This window comes from Hemiscyllium ocellatum, unplaced genomic scaffold (assembly GCF_020745735.1).
Source record: "Hemiscyllium ocellatum isolate sHemOce1 unplaced genomic scaffold, sHemOce1.pat.X.cur. scaffold_1687_pat_ctg1, whole genome shotgun sequence".
Lineage (NCBI taxonomy): Eukaryota > Metazoa > Chordata > Chondrichthyes > Orectolobiformes > Hemiscylliidae > Hemiscyllium > Hemiscyllium ocellatum.
Window position 1 is genome coordinate 20,001 of NW_026867849.1, and position 7,500 is coordinate 27,500.

The window sequence follows — 7,500 nt, forward strand, 5'->3', positions numbered from 1 at the left end:
GTCATGAAACGCGCCCGGTGGCATCAGGGAAGAACCACAAGGCCCTGGAGCAACGGCCCCTTAACAGGAAAGCCGGCCCGCCAAGGGACCTCCCACACCAGACGGTCGGAGCCAGATCGATCAAAGTGTGGACCGCAGCGAAGTCGCCCCTCGCACCACGCTCGCGGGTCCGGGTTGGAAAACTGGGTGACGAGCACCACAGGGCGGCAGAGCCATCGCACTTGCCGGGTGGCAGAGGAAGGACCGGACTATGTACCATAGCGGCCAACGACTCCCAGAGCCGGTAGCGCGGCGTCTGCTCTCAGCCTAAGAGGCTTTTGGGAGTGCTCAGGCAAGGGTCAGCCTGCACCCTTGCTGGCAGCACCCAGGGGGAACCAGGACGCTTGCGTCTCCCGCCTTCATTTTCGACACAAGCGCCTGAGGAGGGACACCACCCCTCCCCTTGTGTCAAGAGACCTCCGCACTGGCCTCTGACTGATTCTTAGAACGGACGGAAAGAGTCGGGCAAGCCTGTCAAAGATTTGAGCGAATGTCAAAAGCTTTAGACTGCCGCGAACCCTCCGGCTTGCACTGAGACACGAGGTCGATGTGCTAAGCACCCCGGGGCCCCTTTCGCCTGCAGGTCCCGAGCCGCCAACATGTTCTTAGTATCGTGTTCCCCAAACCTGGGTGACGGGCACCACAGGGCGGCAGAGCCATCGCACTTGCCGGGTGGCAGAGGAAGGACCGGACTATGTACCATAGCGGCCAACCACTCCCAGAGCCGGTCGTGCGGGGCTCGAGGTCTGCTCTCAACGTCACATGCTTCTGTGAGTGCTCAGGCAAGGGTCAGACCACATCCTTCCTGGCAGCACCCAAAGCAACCAGGCCGCTCGTGTCTCTCGCCTTCATTTTTCGACACAAGCGCCTGAGGAGGGACGCCACCCCTCCCCTTGCGTCAAGAGACCTCCCCACCGGCCTCTGACTGATTCTTAGAACGGACGGAAAGAGTCGGGCAAGCCTGTCAAAGATTTGAGCGTATGTCAAAAGCTTTAGACTTCCGCGAACTCTCTGGCTTGCACTGAGACCCGAGGTCGATGTGCTCAGCACCACGGGGCCCCTTTCGCCTGCAGGTCCCGAGCCGCCAACATGTTCTTAGTATCGTGTTCCCCAAACCTGGGTGACGGGCACCACAGGGCGACAGAGCCATCGCACTTGCCGGGTGGCAGAGGAAGGACCGGACTATGTACAATAGCGGCCAACGACTCCCAGAGCCGGTTGTGCGGGGCTCGAGGTCTGCTCTCAACATCACATGCTTTTGGATGTGCTCAGGCAAGGGTCAGACCACATCCTTCCTGGCAGCACCCAAAGCAACCAGGCCGCTCGCGTCTCTCGCCTTCATTTTTCGACACAAGCGCCTGAGGAGGGACGCCACCCCTCCCCTTTGCGTCAAGAGACCTCCCCACCGGCCTCTGACTGATTCTTAGAACGGACGGAAAGAGTCGGGCAAGCCTGTCAAAGCTTTGAGCGAATGTCAAAAGCTTTAGACTTCCGCGAACTCTCCGGCTTGCACTGAGACGCGAGGTCGATGTGCTAAGCACCACGGGGCCCCTTTCGCCTGCAGGTCCCGAGCCGCCAACATGTTCTTCGTATCGTGTTCTCCAATCCTGGGTGACGGGCACCGCAGGGAGGCAGAGCCATCGCACTTGCCGGGTGGCAGAGGAAGGACCGGACTATGTACAATAGCGGCCAACGACTCCCAGAGCCGGTTGTGCGGCGTCTGCTCTCAGCCTAAGAGGCTTCTGGGAGTGCTCAGGCAAGGGTCAGCCTGCACCCTTGCTGGCAGCACCCAGGGGAACCAGGACGCTTGCATCTCTCGCCTTCATTTTCGACACAAGCGCCTGAGGAGGGACGCCACCCCTCCCCTTGCGTCAAGAGACCTCCCCACCAGCCTCTGACTGATTCTTAGAACGGACGGAAAGAGTCGGGCAAGCCTGTCAAAGCTTTGAGCGAATGTCAAAAGCTTTAGACTTCCGCGAACTCTCCGGCTTGCACTGAGACGCGAGGTCGATGTGCTAAGCACCACGGGGCCCCTTTCGCCTGCAGGTCCCGAGCCGCCAACATGTTCTTAGTATCGTGTTCTCCAAACCTGGGTGACGGGCACCGCAGGGAGGCAGAGCCATCGCACTTGCCGGGTGGCAGAGGAAGGACCGGACTATGTACAATAGCGGCCAACGACTCCCAGAGCCGGTAGTGCGGCGACTGCTCTCAGCCTAAGAGGCTTCTGGGAGTGCTCAGGCAAGGGTCAGCCTGCACCCTTGCTGGCAGCACCCAGGGGAACCAGGACGCTTGCATCTCTCGCCTTCATTTTCGACACAAACGCCTGAGGAGGGAAGCCAACCCTCCGTGTGTCAAGAGACCGTCCCCGCCCCGGCCTCCGACTGATTCTTAGAACGGACGGAAAGAGTCAGGCAAGCCTGTTAAGACTTCCGCGAACTCTCCGGCTTGCACTGAGACGCGAGGTCGATGTGCTCAGCACCACGGGGCCCCTTTCGCCTGCAGGTCCCGAGCCGCCAACATGTTCTAAGTATCGTGTTCTCCAAACCTGGGTGACGGGCACCGCAGGGAGGCAGAGCCATCGCACTTGCCGGGTGGCAGAGGAAGGACCGGACTATGTACAATAGCGGCCAACGACTCCCAGAGCCGGTAGTGCGGCGCCTGCTCTCAGCCTAAGAGGCTTTTGGGAGTGCTCAGGCAAGGGTCAGCCTGCACCCTTGCTGGCAGCACCCAGGGGAACCAGGACGCTTGCATCTCTCGCCTTCATTTTCGACACAAACGCCTGAGGAGGGAAGCCAACCCTCCGTGTGTCAAGAGACCGTCCCCGCCCCGGCCTCCGACTGATTCTTAGAACGGACGGAAAGAGTCAGGCAAGCCTGTTAAGACTTCCGCGAACTCTCCGGCTTGCACTGAGACGCGAGGTCGATGTGCTCAGCACCACGGGGCCCCCTTCGCCTGCAGGTCCCGAGCCGCCAACATGTTCTAAGTATCGTGTTCCCCAAACCTGGGTGACGAGCACCGCAGGGAGGCAGAGCCATCGCACTTGCCGGGTGGCAGAGGAAGGACCGGACTATGTACAATAGCGGCCAACGACTCCCAGAGCCGGTAGTGCGGCGCCTGCTCTCAGCTTAAGAGGCTTTTGGGAGTGCTCAGGCAAGGGTCAGCCTGCACCCTTGCTGGCAGCACCCAGGGGAACCAGGACGCTTGCATCTCTCGCCTTCATTTTCGACACAAACACCTGAGGAGGGAAGCCAACCCTCCGTGTGTCAAGAGACCGTCCCCGCCCCGGCCTCCGACTGATTCTTAGAACGGACGGAAAGAGTCAGGCAAGCCTGTCAAAGATTTGAGCAGATGTCAAAATCTTTTAAGACTTCCGCGAACTCTCCGGCTTGCACTGAGACCCGAGGTCGATGTGCTCAGCACCACGGGGCCCCTTTCGCCTGCAGGTCCCGAGCCGCCAACATGTTCTAAGTATCGTGTTCCCCAAACCTGGGTGACGAGCACCGCAGGGCGGCAGAGCCATCGCACTTGCCGGGTGGCAGAGGAAGGACCGGACTATGTACAATAGCGGCCAACCACTCCCAGAGCCGGTAGTGCGGCGTGCGAGGTCTGCTCTCAGCGGAAGAGGGTTTTGGGAATGCTCAGGCAAGGGCCAGCCTGCACCCTTCCTGGCCGCTCCCACGGGAACCAGGCTACTTGCAATCCTTTCCCCCAATAGCAAGTGCCTTTTGGAGGGACGGCCGGAGTCAACGTGGGGTTTGCCCGCCCTCCAAAGTGTCAAGAGACCGCCGCACAGGCCTCTGACTGATTCTTAGAACAGGCAGCAAGAGTTGGGTAAGTCTGTCGAAAATTTGACAAAGTGTCAAAAATTAGACTTCCGAGAGCTCTTGGGCATGCACACAGGCCTGTCATTCAAGTGCTCTGCCCGCGGAACCGTTTTTCGGATGCCTTTCAAAGTGGTCCCGCGCCGCCATTTTGTTCTAAAAATCGTGTTCCCAGAAATCTCCGGGTACCCCGCCAACCTCACTGTGTCACAATGTCAAGTGGCACTGAATGGGTCTGAATTTCAAATTCGACTGCTTCGCTCTGGAACTCGAACCCGGCAAAACCGTTTGGATTTTTCCCGGTCCAGACTTCCGCGGCAGACAAAGTTAAAGTTTTCGGGCTGCAGACTCAAAACGACATCTGGCCAACCGCCGGGCTCAATTCGCCCAGTTCCTCCGGCACTTCGGAACTCATGTTCGGCATGAGTTTTTGAATCTTTCCCGATGCTTCGGCATTTTCCTCCGCTGACACTTAGAATATTTTTCACACTTGGCCGAAAATTTTTCTAAGTTTTTCTGGTTACTGATTTCTTCTTTTCGGGCATTTTTCTAAGTTTTCTTGGTTACTCATTTCTCATTTTCAAACATTTTTCTAAGTTTTTCTGGTTACTGATTTCTTCTTTTTGGGCATTTTTCTAAGTTTTCTTGGTTACTCATTTCTCATTTTCAAACATTTTTCTAAGTTTTTCTGGTTACTCATTTCTCATTTTCAAACATTTTTCTAAGTTTTTCTGGTTACTGATTTCTTCTTTTTGGGCATTTTTCTAAGTTTTCTTGGTTACTCATTTCTCATTTTCAAACATTTTTCTAAGTTTTTCTGGTTACTGATTTCTTCTTTTTGGGCATTTTTCTAAGTTTTCTTGGTTACTCATTTCTCATTTTCAAACATTTTTCTAAGTTTTTCTGGTTACTGATTTCTTCTTTTTGGGCATTTTTCTAAGTTTTCTTGGTTACTCATTTCTCATTTTCAAACATTTTTCTAAGTTTTCTTGGTTACTCATTTCTCATTTTCAAACATTTTTCTAAGTTTTTCTGGTTACTGATTTCTTCTTTTTGGGCATTTTTCTAAGTTTTCTTGGTTACTCATTTCTCATTTTCAAACATTTTTCTAAGTTTTTCTGGTTACTCATTTCTCATTTTCAAACATTTTTCTAAGTTTTTCTGGTTACTGATTTCTTCTTTTTGGGCATTTTTCTAAGTTTTCTTGGTTACTCATTTCTCATTTTCAAACATTTTTCTAAGTTTTTCTGGTTACTCATTTCTCATTTTCAAACATTTTTCTAAGTTTTTCTGGTTACTCATTTCTGCTTTTCCAACGTTTTACTAAGTTTTGCTGGTTACTGAGTTCACACTTTTAAACATTTTCGGGCATTTTTCTACGTTTTTCATGTTACTCATTTAGCACTTTCAGGCACTTTCCTATGCTTTCCTGCTTACTGATTTCACACTTTTAAGCATCTTCGGGCATGTTCCCTAAGTTTTGCAGTTCATTCGTTTGGGACAGTCAGGCAACTTTCCTAAGCTTTCCTGGTAACCGAATTCACATTGTTGAGAACTTTGGAACCCTTCCCTAAGCTGTGCTGGTTACTCACTTTACCTCTTCAGACACTTGCCCCCGTTGTGACAGAGACCACTTCCCGACTCGGGAAATGCACCAAATTCGGCCTGAACTCAGAGGGCAGTCCCCCCTCGAAGGCGTGGAAGTCGGCAGAATCGCCGGGTCAAATCCGGCTGAGCTACCCGGCTTGGAAGCCTCAAAGTCGGTATGAGCTGTCAGGTTCACTCCCATCCCCGTTTGGACCACTTCCCGACTCGGGAAATTCACCAAATTCGGCCTGAACTCAGAGGACAGTCCCCCCTCGAAGGCGTGACAGTCGGCAGAACCGCCGGATCAAATCCGGCTGAGCTACCCGGCCCCGAAGCCTCAAAGTCGGTAAGAGCTGTCAGGTTCACTCCCATCCCCGTTTGGACCACTTCCCGACTCGGGAAATTCACCAAATTCGGCCTGAACTTATACAACAGTCCCCCCTCGAAGGCGTGACAGTCGGCAGAACCGCCGGATCAAATCCGGTTGAGCTACCCGGCTTGGAAGCCCCAAAGTCGGTAAGAGCTGTCAGGTTCACTCCCATCCCCGTTTGGACCACTTCCCGACTCGGGAAATTCACCAAATTCGGCCTGAACTTATACAACAGTCCCCCCTCGAAGGCGTGACAGTCGCTAGAACCGCCGGATCAAATCCGGTTGAGCTACCCGGCTTGGAAGCCCCAAAGTCGGTAAGAGCTGTCAGGTTCACTCCCATCCCCGTTTGGACCACTTCCCGACTTAGGAAATTCACCAAATTCGGCCTGAACTTAGAGGAGAGTCCCCGCTCGAAGGCGTGGAAGTCGGCAGAATCGCCGGGTCAAATCCGACTGAGCTACCCGGCCCCGAAGCCTCAATGTCGGTAAGAGCTGTCAGGTTCACTCCCATCCCCGTTTGGACCACTTCCCGACTCGGGAAATTCACCAAATTCGGCCTGAACTTAGACAACAGTCCCCCCTCGAAGCCGTGGCAGTCGCTAGAACCGCCGGATCAAATCCGGTTGAGCTACCCGGCTTGGAAGCCCCAAAGTCGGTATGAGCTGTCAGGTTCACTCCCATCCCCGTTTGGACCACTTCCCGACTTAGGAAAATCACCAAATTCGGCCTGAACTCAGAGGGCAGGCCCCCCTCGAAGGCCAGGCATTCGGCAGAACCGCCGGGTCAAATCCGACTGTGCTACCCGGCCCCAAAGCCTCAAAGTTGGTATGAGCAGTTAGGTTCACTCCCATCCCCGTTTGGACCACTTCCCGACTTAGGAAATTCACCAAATTCGGCCTGAACTTAGAGGAGAGTCCCCGCTCGAAGGCGTGGAAGTCGGCAGAATCGCCGGGTCAAATCCGGTTGAGCTACCCGGCTTGGAAGCCCCAATGTCGGTATGAGCTGTCAGGTTCACTCCCATCCCCGTTTGGACCACTTCCCGACTCGGGAAAATCACCAAATTCGGCCTGAACTCAGAGGGCAGGCCCCCCTCGAAGGCCAGGCATTCGGCAGAACCGCCGGATCAAATCCGACTGTGCTACCCGGCCCCAAAGCCCCAAAGTTGGTATGAGCTGTTAGGTTCACTCCCAAACCCGTTGGGACCACTTCCCGACTTAGGAAATTCACCAAATTCGGCCTGAACTTAGACAACAGTCCCCCCTCGAAGGCGTGACAGTCGGTAGAACCGCCGGGTCAAATCCGGCTGAGCTACCCGATTTGGAAGCCTTCAACACAAAACCCATCCGGCAATGCCACTCAAAAAGGGCCCAAATTCAGAAACACCCCCTTCAATAGGTACCACTTCCTCGGAGACACTACCGGGACACGCTCCCCTCGGCGAAAATTAAGCCCCCACCACTAACTGAAGCCAACCGCAGCCCCAACTTCAACGGAGAAATCAGTAACCAATTCAAAAATGCACTTGGTTACTGATTTGTACTGCTTCAAAAATATTCTAAGTGTCGCTGGTTACTGATTTGTACTGCTCCAAAAATATTCTAAGTGTCGCTGGTTACTGATTTGTAATGCTCCAAAAATATTCTAAGTGTCAGTGGTTACTGATTTGTACTGCTTCAAAAATA